The sequence below is a fragment of the Ceratotherium simum genome, chromosome 5 (genome assembly GCF_057802395.1).
Source record: "Ceratotherium simum simum isolate JZ-2026a chromosome 5, ASM5780239v1, whole genome shotgun sequence".
NCBI classification, from domain to species: Eukaryota; Metazoa; Chordata; class Mammalia; order Perissodactyla; family Rhinocerotidae; genus Ceratotherium; species Ceratotherium simum.
Window position 1 is genome coordinate 55,562,321 of NC_141904.1, and position 14,957 is coordinate 55,577,277.

The 14,957-nt window shown below is 44.5% G+C and overlaps 1 protein-coding gene and 1 long non-coding RNA gene across 2 annotated transcripts in view; one reads left to right on the top strand and one right to left on the bottom strand.

Moving 5' to 3' along the window:
- Positions 1-14,957, top strand: part of CACNA2D3 (calcium voltage-gated channel auxiliary subunit alpha2delta 3) — an 838,936-nt gene that overhangs the window by 734,236 nt on the left and 89,743 nt on the right. The gene's annotated exons all lie outside the window — the stretch shown is intronic.
- LOC147917053 (uncharacterized) lies at positions 2,024-8,042 on the bottom strand. Its single transcript, XR_015552231.1, has 3 exons — positions 7,571-8,042; positions 6,282-6,477; positions 2,024-5,869 (listed from the first exon to the last, which is right to left on the bottom strand). It is a non-coding gene; the product is annotated as an uncharacterized LOC147917053 (long non-coding RNA).

The window sequence follows — 14,957 nt, forward strand, 5'->3', positions numbered from 1 at the left end:
GTCCGCAAGCACAGAAGATGCTCAATCAGTACCTGTTGAATGAAGAGAGGTATAGAACGGGGAAGAACGTGAAAGGTAGAGGCAATGTGAGGAACCATTAAGAGCAAGAAAGAAGATGAAGCCTGTTACAAATACCCTTCTAGTGGATAAGAAAAATTAAAAGTTTGATTTAACAAAGAAGAAAATCAGGTTTGCTTGCACCAATGCCTTGTTCCAGAATACTAATGATGACAGCAGCTAATCAGTTCATGGAAACTGGCTCCAATACTAGGAGGAGCAGGTGTTCTGCTCAACCCTGGAAAAGTACGTTGCTTGGCTCTCTTCTCCACTGAATGAAAAGAATCCAGTCTGTGGTTAAACACTTGAAACAAAGGAAGAGATAAAAGATAAGAAATGCAACTTTGGAAGCAGACACAGTTTATAAAAAAATCGCTGGGACCGTTTAGTCCCCAACTGAGATTACTCTTAAGGCTCAGAGCTCTAGTGTGAATGATCTTTAGCTGTAATTATAATACTCTGTTGATAAAAATAGTTAAGCATTGTGAAAAATTGATCTGCCTGTGGCCGTAGTGCATTTAAGATAATTAGAGTTACCCGGAGAGTTTGGGCAGGGAATCGGCAACTCTTGGCTATTACCTGCTCTAAGCAACAACAGTTCAAGGAGGATTTCAGTGTTTTGTTATAGGAGCAGTTGGTGAGAGAGAGAGAGGTGCGATAGTGAGATAGCTCCAAGGGGACTCTGTGGATCTGAGAACATGTTGCTGGGTAGTGGACAGTAAACTGCTGACTTTGGCTGGCAGAAGGGTCATCATTAATCCTTTCTGGAACCCTGTAAGAAGAATGATTTTCTATTCTAGGGAATTATAATACCAAAGCTAACAATTATTGGGCTCTCACTATGTACCGAACACTGTGCTAGATCTAACTTTATCATCATGGCTGAGCAGAGAGAAGCTAAGCACTGTGTTCTAATCCTGAGCCCCCCATTACTCTATGCTGCCTCTCGACTTTTTCAGTAGACTAAGAACAGAAAAAGGGTGGAGTAATTTTCCAAGCAGTGCTAAGGCAAACCTAAGAGACAAAGAAAACAAGGAGCACAAAGCCTGTAGCTAGGACTTGCAGAACAAGGAGAAAGGAAAGGAGTGCCAGAGTCAGGCTGGGCTACCGGTGCAGGGTAGGACTTTGCAGAAGTCACTGGGGCATTTTCCCAAAGATCTGCAGAAGAACATTGTGTCTATGGGATAGCAGCATGGATCCACAGCATCCTAAGTGGTAGGTGGCCCCCAATGGCCTGGTGCCCTGGGGAAGGACCTTACTTACAGTGCGGAGATGGCAGAGACTTAGCAGTGTGCAAAGGGAATCTTTGCTCTGGCTGTACCCTGTGAGAATAGGAGATCTTGACTCTATCAGTCAGGACTTGGTCCTGGCAACAGAAACTACTCTTAGTATTCCAAGTATTAAGGGCTTGAATACAGGGACCCAGAAGCTTTTACAATCACTGAAGGGTGGGGAGAACTGGATTGGGAAGTATCGATACAAGTGGTTCTCAAGAACTCGCTTGGGAGCTGCTTCAAACTTCACATCTGCCAACATATCTGCCTGAAACTGCCTCCAGAGCAACATGGCCTCTGTCTCTGCTGCCTTCTGAATCTAGCGTGAGCTCTCTCATTGGCAAACTCAAATCTAGAACCACACATGGGGGAGATCCTCAGAAATGCAGTCCTAGCTTCTCTTCTTTAATGTAGGCAAGCTTCCTAAGGAGGAGGGGGTGATGTCCAGTTGAGTATCACCCACCAATAGCCTGAAACTTCTTATGACCTCAAGTTGTAATGGCATTCAAGTTACAATGGCCCCACCCCTACCCCCACTTTCCCCTGGTTGTCTTGTTGAGGGAGTGCGAGAGGAAACTTTTTACCTGGGAAAGGTTAGGTATGGTGTGAGCCTAAGGTCTATTCCAGGTGACCTCCTGAGAGCCCATCAAGCTGAGTGGTTCTCTCACTGTATCAGCTCACACCCTGCCTCAGTAAAAACTGCAAGATTCTTGATAATTGTCAATGGGAAGAAATGAATATGCTCCTGAAAGGTTAGCAACCAGGCCCTTCATGGGAATGTGCGTGTTTGCCTTTTTCATTATCCATACTGTGGTTACTAAGAGCAATTAAAGGGCCTATGTGTATAGGGAAAAGGTACCATGTTTCCTGCAAAGGTTCTACCATGAGCACCAGTATGGTCATGCAGGCCTGGTACCACTGAATGATGGCCATGGTTGCCTGGGGCACCGCACTGGGTGGATGGTGAGGCTGCCTAGGAGAGGGAACCAGGATTCATTAGTGATTCTTGATATGAAGTCAAGAAGGGCAGCATGCATGCCAGTGATTTGCCCTCCACACCAATGCTGTCATCAGCTATTGTATTTGACTGTCTGCTTGGAGGTGCTTATGTGATGGATCTCTGTACATGGAGATAGTTGCCCATCTCTTTTGAAAGGAGCCACCAACTTAGACTATAGTTATATTTGTCAGGATGCCATCCATTGCAAGCAACAAAAACCAAACTTAAAGTGGCTTAAGCAAAATCAGTAAAGTTAAGGAAGTTAATTATTTGTTTAGGATGGGTGGAAATTCATTGTCTCATAACTAAAATGTCCAAAGCTATATCTGGCTTCAGGTACAGTTGGCTCCAGGCCTCAGTTGAAATCCCCAGGGTTCTTGATCTTGTTTTACTTGTCTTTGTGTTGGCCCTGTTCTCAAGCAGAGTCTCTTTATGCAGTGTCCCCAGCACACATCTGACCAGCTTGGCAAACTCACTGGGAAGAAGGCTTTTCTTTCCTGGAAGTTTCCATTCAAGTTCTGGGGCTGGCTTTCATTGGCAAAGCTTGGATTGGTGCCCATAATTATGGCAGAGAAGAGGGTGCATTCCTGTGCCTGCCGGTTGGAGGGCAATCCCTACACAAATGGTATGGGTGTGGGTAAGCGAGGTGGGGCTCTGCTACCCAAAAAAGGGGGACATGCATGCCCAGCTGACAAAAGCAACAGTTGTCTGTTATTCCAGCCCAGCGGAGCTAGAATCAGTCTGAACTGTCTCTGAATCATCTCAGGCAAGTAGCTAACTTCCTTGGACCTCTAGTTACTCATTTGTGTAATAAGTAGGTTGGGTTCAATGGTCCACTCCTCCATTCTAGCGCTAAACTTGTGCAAATCTACCCATTTATGCCACCGCCAAATGGACTGCACTGGGATCAGGGTCCGCTAGCAACATTCTCAACAAGTGGATTGGTTACTTATTTTAGGCCTAAGTGTGCTGTAAAGCAACAAAAAGCAACCTGAAAAATCTCCTGACATTGTTGGTCAGGGTCTTAGAAAAATTCAGACCTGGTTTTGAAGGGACACACTCCACCAAAGTTACCATGGTCTCTGCCACAGAGAGATACATCCTGTTGGATCCTGGATAGAAGATTTCTTTTGCCTGCATTTCTCTTGGAAACAGGGCCCCCACCAAACTCATCTGTTCTGTGATCTGGGCAGAAGTAATTATTTTTATGAGGCATTATTCATGTCTAGTCTACCTAAAGGCCACCCCAAATAATGTTTCTCTAGCTATTAAAGGCTTTATCAGGCATACAGCGTCTCTAATAGTTTCCTTTAGGGGAAAAGAAAAAGATTCCTCTTGAAGTTTACCACCTCCAGCGGCAATTTGCTGCCCATTTCAGGGCCATGTTAAGTGGTTGGCACCTGAAAAAAGGGCAGTCTTTTTCTTTTAAGTGCAGCCACAAAATGGGAGTCTGAGTGAAAGTAGGGAACCGGGAGAAGTATTTCCATGCAGCCGAGGGAGCTTTCTTGTTTTGTTGTGAGCTGGCAAACTTCAACATGCTCAAGCAATGTTTTGTCAAATTTCTTAAATGCTGAATATGGCACTGGCCCAAATGAATGTAGATGTTATTTTAGTGCTAGGAGAGATTTATTTTAATGTACAGATGCATCCACTACAAAGGCCCCTTTTAATCTACTGGGGCCTCTGTTCCTTGCTCTTTTACTCTCTGCAACCCCCCTCCTCATTCTAGGGAACTGGAGTATGCTGTGAAATTGCAGAGTATTCCCTCCGTTCCCTCATCTCCCAAGGCAGTGACATAAGTGCTGACAATAATTATAATTAAGATGCTTTGTGCAAGAAAAAGCAGTTTGCAAGGCTCCATTCCCTTTCACAGCCTGTCTGGAATTCAAAGACGATGTTATTTGATAAAAGAAAATACGCCAACAGCAGAGCTGCCTTGTGCAGCTCCAGGCTCTAGGAGAGCTGCCCCAAGAGAAGTGTTTCCTTATCTAGGACCTCAATTCTCGATGCACGAAAGGAGCTGTTCCTTTACTGCTTGCCTCTGAGATGGGAAATCCATCAGTTGAGCTGAGCCTCAGATACCCATATCTTGCACCTTAATCGAGGCCAAAAAAAATGGGAAGGGAAGCACAGAGGAAGCCATGGTGACACGTGAGGTTTGGCCCAGCCAAATCTACGCTTTCAAGGCAAGACAAGGGGAGGGGAGCCACAGGTAAAATCAGGGGATAGGGGTATGGAGAGAAGGGAGAATAATCACCCGACTCAGTGGCAGAGGAGAAACAAAAGCCAGGACAGTTTTCAGTCCTGTCCCACCCAAGGTCCCCTTTTTATAATAATTTGTAATTTTTAATTGTAATTTGGAATACCTTTTACTATCCCAAAATGAAATACATAGAAAATATAACCTGTTTCCCTACATGCTGCCAAAAAAAAAAATCTATAGAATGTTCCAACTATAATATCAAGAAATAAAAGGAAAGCAGTTTATAATAGGATAGTATATATTTCAGTGTGTAAATGTTTGGGCACAACTATAAGATGGGACAGAATGAAGTAGCCAGAAGCTTGCAAGGAATCTGTGTAAACACAATGGCTGCTGCATGGACATCTCGACCACAAACCAGGCCTCCTTAGTGATGGGAGTCTCTGAAACAGTCAAGTTGAAGGCAAAACAGTGCATTCATCTCTCTCTTTCACTGGACTGTATTTACATTTCTAGACAATTCCATATGCGAGACATACTTTGTATTTAGATGTAAAACAGAGTTCAGTTCAAGGCCTGGGTATGCATCATGCGTTCCAAGCACATCAACACCAGGCAGAGCACTGAGGGACATGGAACCCTTGAACCACTGAGGGGCATGGAACCATTGAACCACTGAGGGGCATGGAACCATTGAACCACTGAGGGGCATGGAACCATTCTTTGTTGGGGGCTGTCCCAGGAGTTGTTGGCCTTCCAGTGTTTGTGACAAACTACAAACTTCCAAAACAGCCCCCTAGGGGGGGATGCAGCCCCGTTGAGAGCCACAGGGGTAATGGAAGCAGGCTTCTGACTCAGGTGTGTGGGTTCAAATCCCAGCTCCACCAAGTCCTAGCAGCTGTGGCCCTGGTTAAGTCACTTAACTGCCTGCATTTTATCTTTAAAATGGATAGAGCATCCTCTCCCTTATGAGATTGCTGAAAGGCTAAGGGGAAAATGCTAGTCACGTGCCCAGCCTGTAATGCGCCCTGTGCATTCCCTGTTATCAGGACTAGTTCCTGCAGCCCTGTGTGTCCTGGGCCACTTCTCTTCTCTGTGTTACCTGCCTCCTTAGAGACAAAGGATGTTGTCTCTGTGCTCTGAGGGCCCCCCTGGGGCACGGGTTTCCTTTGGGCTGCTGCCTTGTTTCCAAGGAGACTTCCTCTTATCTGTTTTCTTCAGAGAGGCAGCCAGCATGAAGGCCTCAGAGCTTGGAAAGGTGCTGTAAGCAAGCGTCTTGGGAGCTCTTTTTGGCCTCCAGGAAACTGATCAGTTCACAGAAGTTGGAAAGAAAAACTAAAACGTAAAGCAAAAACTCGTGAGAAAATACATGGATTTACCAATCTCAAATTAAGCAGATGTTAGTCTTTTCTACAGAGATAGGTTCATTAAAAGAATATTCTTTTTAAGTAACTTCAGGTGATTCTGGTTCGTTTTAGATATTTGTTTTCTTCTACTTTGAAGTCAGAAAGATCTGAGTTCAAATCCTACTTTCCCCAGAGTCCCTCCAGCTTCCAAACTGGAAACTTCTATCATGAGTCCTCCAGTTTAGCCACTCAAAAACCTCCATGCCCTCAGCTGTGAAGCAGAGGTGACAATGACAATATCTACCTGTGAGGATTTTATCAGATCTTCAGATTTTACAAACTCTCAGCAGAGTTGGGAACGTTCTGGGTAGTTGCAATTACACCAGGTCCAGCTTGCTTACCTTTTAGCAACAAAGATGAAACATTCCCCAGTGGTTTGAAGCCCAATGTCCCTGCCGGTAACATGGAATCAGCAAGGAGTCCAGGCCTCAAATGGAATGAATCTGGGGCCTCTGATACCGGGACCTCAGCTGCTTAGCAGACAGATTGGTAAGTGACAGCACGCTTCAGCCTTGGAAAAACTGTGTGGAGACTGAGCTACAGGGAAATAAAACAGGATATGTATCATGTTAAATAGTGCACATATTCAATGTACATAGCTGTTGCTGTGCGTGTGTACATATGTGACATTTATTGAATATTCACTATGTGCCTGGCACTGTGCGAGGCTCATGACGTGCATTAGCTCATCTAAATCTCACGACAATCCTATGAGGTGTGCACGACTCCTGTCCCATTGTGCAGATGAGGAAACTGACTGGGAAGGCACACTGCTTGTATATGAGACAGGCAGGACTCAGACCCAAGTTCCTTTGACATTTTCCAATCTGGACATAAGTATAAGGAAACAGACACAGATGGCGACTGAGAAGCTACTAAAATTGTGGGGCCTAATAACATTGCTGAGACTTCTCCCCTGTAGAGACGGGACCCACGAAATTCCCCACCCCTAGTACAGACAGGCTTGGGGCAAGATCATGGGGTACCGCTGAGGCCCCCGCACATGGCAGGCAGAAGGCCCACACTATGAGTAGAGAAGAGGTACTGGTCATTACAATGGGGACATCAGAGGACCCTGTTCTCCCAAAGCCACTTCTTGTGATACTTGAACATCTATAATCCTTTCCATTTGAAGACTTGTGTCCGTGTTAAAAGGTCCAATTTCCACCAATCAGGGGAGGGGGTAATGAGTAAGCGCTTGTGTCCGTTGCTCCCCCTTGCCTATAGAAGAAGCTGCTGGGAGCTGGAGGCAGCTTACATGCAGAGGACTCCTGTGCGGGCTGGACAATGGAACTCAGTGCCCACAGCCCTGGGCTCTGCTCTAGGATTGGCCCTGACTAGATGTGGCAAAAGGCTGAGGACGTGGCATCTGACTGGACTCCTGAGGTCGTCCACTTTTGTTAAATGCTCCATTATTTGTGTTCTTGGGTCATAAACAAGAAAGGGCTATGAATTTCAGTCCACACATTTCAAGTGAGCAATCAATGCAGCTTTATTTGAACTAAACTTAATTTCTGCCAGAAGCCTCAATTATCCTGGTGGGAGAGAACTTTCAGAGAATCCAGTGTCTCCCTTCGCTTTCCCCTGGGGCCTACCTGAGGCTGAAGGGTCAGGAGAGACATTTACTCACCTAATAATGCAGGCATTTCCTGAGTCACCCAGTCACCTCTGGTCCTCTGTCATCAGTCCATGAATAGGTCAGTGCCACGGCCTCCTCATTCCAGCCGAAGGTCACCTTAGAGTCAGTCAGCAGCTCCCTGGGCCTCACTCTGACAAGCCTGCAGGGGCCTTCAGCTAGGTTGTCTGTGGCCTCTGCCTTGTGTCTCCTTCCCAGCAGTAGCAGGGCTGGAAGAGGCCAAGCTCCAGTGTCCTGGTGCTGCCCAGGCCCGCTCCAGGGAGGAGTGTGTGTTGGGGAGTACTCCTCTCTGCTCTGGGAGCTGCCTCCCCAACCCCAGTCTTGGGTTTAGACCCAGCGTAGGAGCAGGGAAGGTGGACCCTGCAGGAACATCATGGTGCAGGTCTTTCCCTCCTTGGCTTCCCTAGGATTCTCTTCTGTTTCCAGTCAGATCATCTTGCCTGTGCGGTCTGGAGACAGGGAGTTCCCAAATCATCCCTCCAGCCTTGACATTCCTTGGGGCCTCAACTTTTGAGACTCAAAACTACAGAATTTCCTCCTTTGTTCTCTGAGTTCCTCTATGCCCTCCCTTCCCTGAGGCCCTAAGCATGGAATGCTTTAGCTGAGGGAATGGAGAAGACCCAGGGGGTGCCAGGAAACTCTGGGAAGAATGTTGGTAACAACTGTGTTTCAAACTGTTATCCCTCAAAGAAAGCACGAGAAGCAACTGATTAACTGCCTACTGCCTGGAATACAGTGCATTTGCTTTTTCGTTCATTCATCAGTTTTTATTAAAAGCCTACTGGGCACCAAGGAACCTTTATGGAATGGATAAAGGTCTGAGTTGAGGGACATTGAGGCTGGGCAGCCTGGCTCACCACTGAGGCCTCTGTCTACAGAGAGGATTCTTGGGGGTGGGCCCTGCTGAGAAGCATTTGGACTTCCCCACCAAATCAGAAAAGGAAGTGCCTACTCTGCCCCCACAGCCCACCCTCGCCTTGCGCAGGGACCTGACTAGTGCAGCCTGTTCTGAAGGCCTGTTCAGGAACACAGATGAGACGCTCAGGTGTTGCCAAGCACGTGTTTGGGAGCAATCACTTAATGACAGAAAATGGCTTTTCCATCCTCAACATCTGCCTGCTTAAATTATGGGACAAAACTGGTATCCTTCACTCCAAGGCTGATTCCCAAATATTCTGAGCTCCTGAGATTCCAAGAGGTTGGAGGAAAAAAATGCTTGATTACTCCAAAATGCTGTCTGCCCCTCTCATTAATTCTTCCCTATTCCCTTCTCCCTCCCGGCTCATAATCACCTTGTGTGCGGCTACTCTGGGAGGATCTGCCTCAGGCCAGGCCTGCTATAGCCGGATACATCTGCCGCCCAGGTGTTTGACTTCGGGACGGGTATTTAGATGGCCAGAGGGAACCAGGCCCAAAGTTGCTGAACTTGCCTTTCCAGGCTGCCTTGCTGATGAGCCCGCTCATAAGCACATGGTCTTCCCTTGGCTGTTTCTGTTGTTGTCCTTTCCAGGTCAAATGAAATGGAGACACTGGATAGAGATTGGGAATGATGGTCTTGTTGATCCACCATCAGGAGGGCAACTCTGCTGCGATGAGCTATCCCCAGAAAGATCACCAGTTTTTGTTTGAACCTCCTGGTCAGGTCCTGGTTGTTGTCTTGTAAAGACTAGGCAAGTTCAGCTTCTTCACTTGTGTTGGCCATGCAGGTGGTCTTAGAGTTCTCAGACTCTCCAAGTTCATTCCCAGCTTGGGATTTTGCATGTGGCCTAAAATGCTGTCTCCACCCTCCCTCTTCACCTGGTCACTACGTCCTCATAAATTCCTACTCATCCTACGGGTCCTGACTCTTTATTGAATATTTCCCTAACTCTACCTCCAGAGAAGGCAATGTGTTCTCAGAGTCATGTTAAGCTAATGGCCCAACCACCTGAACAAATCAGTCATCAGTATCTGGAAAAGACAGAACCAACTTGAATACTCTGATAATTGGTACAAATATTCTGCGTTGTTTAAATAGAGAATGATGTGTGATTGTCCTGAAACCTCCAGTCTGCATTTCATCTGTTAGAAATATCACGTGGAGAGTGCTAGAACACACAGTTGTGGAAACCTCTTTGACTTCACTCTCTAGGGTGACGACAAGAGTGAAGATCACTTCCTAGGAGGGAGACTTTAGGTCTATAACTGACTTCTCTGATCCTGGGTCTTCTTATAAATAGAGTGTGACTGGGAGGAGTGCCCACCTTGCCCAGTGTTGTGAGAGTTGGCTATAAAGAATCTAAAGCTTCTAGCAGCTGCCTGGCACATAGTAGGGGGCTTAATAAATGGTATTAATTACTGTTATTACTACTTTTACTACTACCATTATTATGTGGTATAATTCCTATGACTCAATTTATAAAATAATTTTCATCATGGAATATGTCTTATATAATTTGGAGACATGTCTGGTGAGCAGGGAAACATGTTTCGTGAAATAATTCATTTGCAAGCAAAATCAAAACATGTTGAAATTTACCACACTAAAATGATGGAGCCTGGAGGTTGAGGGATGGGCAGTACCTGGTAAGGTGTAGATGAGATTGATGTGTGAAACTCAGGGTTCCAGATTTCCCCCACTCAGGAGGGGTTAGAAACAAGACCACACCTCTCACTCCCATCCCTGGTGCCCTTGCTTGGTGGAAGCCCATTCTCTCTCACCTGGTTGAGTGAATGCTCCCGACTACTGACCGGTACCCCTCTCACAAACCATGCAGAGCCCACTACCTTCACCGGCAGATGTTTCCAAAGCGCATACCTGTTCACACCTCACATCCATCCCTTGATGAGAACCTTTTCATGGCTCTCCTTTTCCCTCAGGACAGAGTCCAAGCCACCTGGATGGCAAAGGTAGATCTCCTAAGAGAGAAAACTGTCTAAGAAGAGCTAATGTCCCCATCAGCACAGCATCCAGGTGTCCAGTCATTCATTCAATGTGTATTCACAGTGCCTGCCTCGGCTGGGCACTTTTCTAGGTATAGGGAACACAGGTGTAAACAAACACCTGCCCTCAAGGAGCGTACCTCTAGTCAGGTAGGAATGAAACACAATGCATAATACATTATGTAATTTAAAGCCAAATATTGATAAATGCTTTGAAGAAAAATAAAAAAGTTTGACTGTTGACAAGAAGACCGTTGGAATATCCTGTAGACCAAGCAGAGTCAGGTTTTTTCCCTACTCCATGAGGGAGAACACCACCCTGACAGGATGTTAGCAGTGTCCCAGAAAGGGAAGGTCAGGCAGGATGGATCAGGCTCTGGGGTCTGGGCGGGTCTCTCAGGGTGGGGATCTGATTGGGACTGGGCCACTTTAAGAATGGTGGCCCTCTCAATCTTGATAAATCAATAGTTGTTTAATAAGTGAACAGTTTCCCTAGTTGAGCCATCTATTGTCCTCATCAGTCTGTTGTTCAGATAAATTGATTTTGAGAAGTTTCTTAAGGAAATTATGAAGTATTTTTACTTGTTTATAGCCTTATCTTTCTGAGCAAGAATTTTCTGGAACAAATAGTAAAGTCATGAAAGTCATGTTGATGGAGGCGGCTCTGGTTCCCCGTCCTGACATTTAGCTGCAGGATGCAAGTTATCTCAGCTCTCTCAGAGCTAAGCATACAACAGAGGTCACCCCAGGTCATTGCGTGGATGTGCCGTGTGACTCTCAGTGTAGGGTTGCCAGATTTAGCAAATCAGAAATATTTTATCTGGCAACCCTATTGGAGTGCTGTGAATTTTTCAGTGAGTTGTCTTTATATTAAATCTAGATTTTCAGCTTCTCCTGCAGGATCAGAATAACTTGCAGCATCCAGACCCTGTTCCCACAAGGCATCGGCTAAGCTGAGCTGAGCTGCTCCCTTTATACCAGCACAGGGTGTTCTCTCATTCACCACAGTTCCCACTCAGCCCTGGGGGATCTGAGTTTGGGAGCTCTCAAATGGACTCAGGCTCCCTCGGATGAGCTAGGCGTGCTTGGACAAGTCCCTTCCCTTCTCTGTGCCCTGGAACATGAGCTGGAGAGTGAGAGGAGCTGGACACATCCCTCCAGCTCCACGAGCCACCCATGTGGATATTTGAGTGCTGCTTTGCATTAAATATAGTCACAAACATCCAGCTCAGAGGTGTTTCGCAAATATATGTGACCATTCGATTATGGGTTTTGAAATGTTTGGAAATCTGACCCCTGATTTTGTTATGATCTCTTTGGTCACTGTTATTACGTGGTGACCTAATAAGAAATTATTAACTGGGGAGCTATAATTTGGAAGCTCATAATTTTCTTAATGGACATTGATTTGTGTAACCCTGATTAAAATACAATGAAGCCTGAGGCTTAAATGTTTTATTCTGAGAGATTGAAAGAATGGGAATTGACTCTAAAAATGTATTGGCTTGAAAACTTTATTGAAATAATATTATTTGAAGAGTTTTGTGAGCATAAAATTATCTGACATAAACGATTCTACACCGGCTCCAATGGCCTCAGAAAGCTGAGGGAATATAGGTTTCTTCAGATAAGTCTGGAAAAATGCTTCCAGATTACCTCATGGGTGAAAAGAAATTTATTATTCCATTCCATGGCCCTGCTAACTCTTTTCAACGTTGATTCTGTCAAGTAATTAGAACCCAAATGGAGGAAACATTCATAATTATCATTTATTATACTTTACCTAAGGTGACTGCTCCCAAGAAGCTCTGACAAGATAAAAACAAAATGATTATGAAAGAAATGTGTAGGCAAATGGACCAGGCCTTCCTACACACGTTCCCAGAAGCCAGTCACAGACAGTAGGTGAGGATGGTTCCAGATTAAAATAGGCCCCCGCAGCTATGAGTCTTCAAAGAAAATCTTCTGCTATTGCATTGTCAATCGAGTGATAATGAGTCTTGTTTACCCTCCCTCTCTCTCACCACAGACATATATCATGTAGCTCTTTGTTACTTAAAAGCATGTTTAAGAAAGATTACTCTCCCTGCTTACCACAGGGAATACTTCAGAAGTGAAATATGCAATCGGTTAGGGGGTTATATTTGAAATACCTCCTCCCCTTTTATCACTGTATTTCTTCACTAGGCATAGGCTAAAATATGAGGTGTGTCTGCTGCTGTGAGAATGTTTTTTCCCCCCCAATTTCTGAAATAATACCATACCTTGGAGGTTAATGTTCAGGCTTTACCAAGATTATAATAAATGAATATTGCTTTGATCTAAATATTTTTCAAAAAGTTGTTGCCGATTGTTCTCCCTCCGCTATAATCTTTTAAGAAAGCCTTTGGGTTTGCCAGTCTGACACCCAGGGGGACATGAGTGCAGCTGCCTTTTCTCCCCCCTCATCTTTGTGAGGATACTCTGTTCTCAGTTTCGCCCAAATTAGTCCCAGGATTTCAGTTGTCTTTTTTGTCCAACATTCCATCATGCAATTCATTAAAATCTTCACATGAAATATTTAACAGATGAGTTATGTCATAATTCACATTACAGTTTTAAGTTGTTATTCATGTGGCAAGTCATTTATCCTGGACATTAGCAGACCTCTGGAATGAGCTCGTATTTGATGTAAGGAAGTTTGAAGTTCTTTTCCTCAACGCTCCAGAACAGTGGCCTTATTCCAAACCCCCTGTTAATCGTGAAATATTCCAAAAAAGTGACATTCAGATTCACTGTTAGTTCTACTTACAAGTAACTATTTTGAAAACAAACAGAAGAAAACATTTAAACAAATGTGGCTGGGCTCAGAGCTATTATAGTTGACCATTAATTAAGGCAAGTCGGAATCCAAATGTGCCAGGCCTTGTTACTATCATCGCTAGCAATCCCTGCCATTGTGCACAAAGGAACGAAAATTCAGAGACTCTCAAAGGGAGGCTGAGGACAGGGTGGGAGGTAATAACCAAGCTGGGTAAAAATAGCCACTATCTTGCTTGAGAAATATGACCAGTAAGGAGCTGATTTTCTGGGTGAGATAACATATGGCCAGCATTTATTTGTAGAATTTGGATTTTAAGAAAACTTGTTCCACTCTTAAGTTCTGAAATACATGGGAAATCCTTAGCAGGTATTTTATTTATTAACTTATTATAGTTTTATCTTCTCTAATAGATTGGACTGTATTAGAAGAAAACCCTCCTGTTTGTGGGCCAAGATCCCGAGCAGCTCTGGGATCTGTTTCTCTGCCTGTGCCCTGGAATGACATAATTGTCCACATGCAGCCAGCAGTAGCCAGTCAGTTGAGAAGCTTTATGGCCGGGTAGCCTGGCTGATGAGCACATGGAGCTGATGCTGCCAGTATCGGGGACAATAACTCTCTTGGATTCTGTACCCTGAATCCGATAGAGTTTGAATGGTGGAGCACACCTTTCATTAATCCTGAAGGGAAAAAAATCCATTCTAAAAGCTTGCTTAGCTGAGAGAGAATCATTGACTTCCGTTTTCTCCTTCATTTTGCCAGGGCTCACGTAGTCTTTTTTCCCCTTCTTCACTATCATAATTTTGTAGAGTGTTTACTCATCAGTATTATATCCTGAAAGACATTGCTAGCAGTGGACAGTATGGATTTGTCATGCATGAATTTTCTGTTCAGTCTCAATATTTTGGCATGAATGGTGTGCATGAATGGTGAAATACAAGAATAAAGAATAAAAGCTCTAGGAACAAATCATAACATGAATATTGACAGCACTCTCAAGCCTTTAGAGTGTTCTCACACACATTTTATTTTGTATCCTTTATTCCCAACCCACAGAAGTTCTGTTCAGAAGCTAGAGCCAGTGTGGCTCTCTTTGCAGACAGAGAGGTGAAGTGATGTACCCAAGGGCATGGTGAACACTATTTTACAAACTGGATTTGTGCTCCTAGGGCTATGTTGCAAGTTGAGGCCAAGCCCATAGAAAATTATTTCTAAATGAATACAATATGAAAAAGTTATTTTATTTCTAATTTTACATGTAACATTGTTCTTTGGTGAGTCTCGGATTACATTTGAATGCGTATCTATTAACCTGAGATGAGATGCATGCATGATTTCATCTTGAATGCATTTGAATATAATAGCACTGGAAATGTAATTTGTATTTTCAAATTTTATAAGCAAAATAAATAAATCTTGGGGGTGGTAGCCACATTGTACATATTGCGTTGATTTCTTTGGGTTTCTCTCAAACTAATTACCAACTTCCCCTTGCAAATCCAGGTCTTCTCACACTGGCAGTTCTATCTGATCTACATCCTCCATACCTAAGTCCTCCTCATTTCTTCCACCTCCACGGAGTGGATAGCATGGACAGGTCCGTGGAGAACTTTACCTTTGATTCTTAAGGAGCGCTAGTGTCCATTTCCTCTCCGTGAT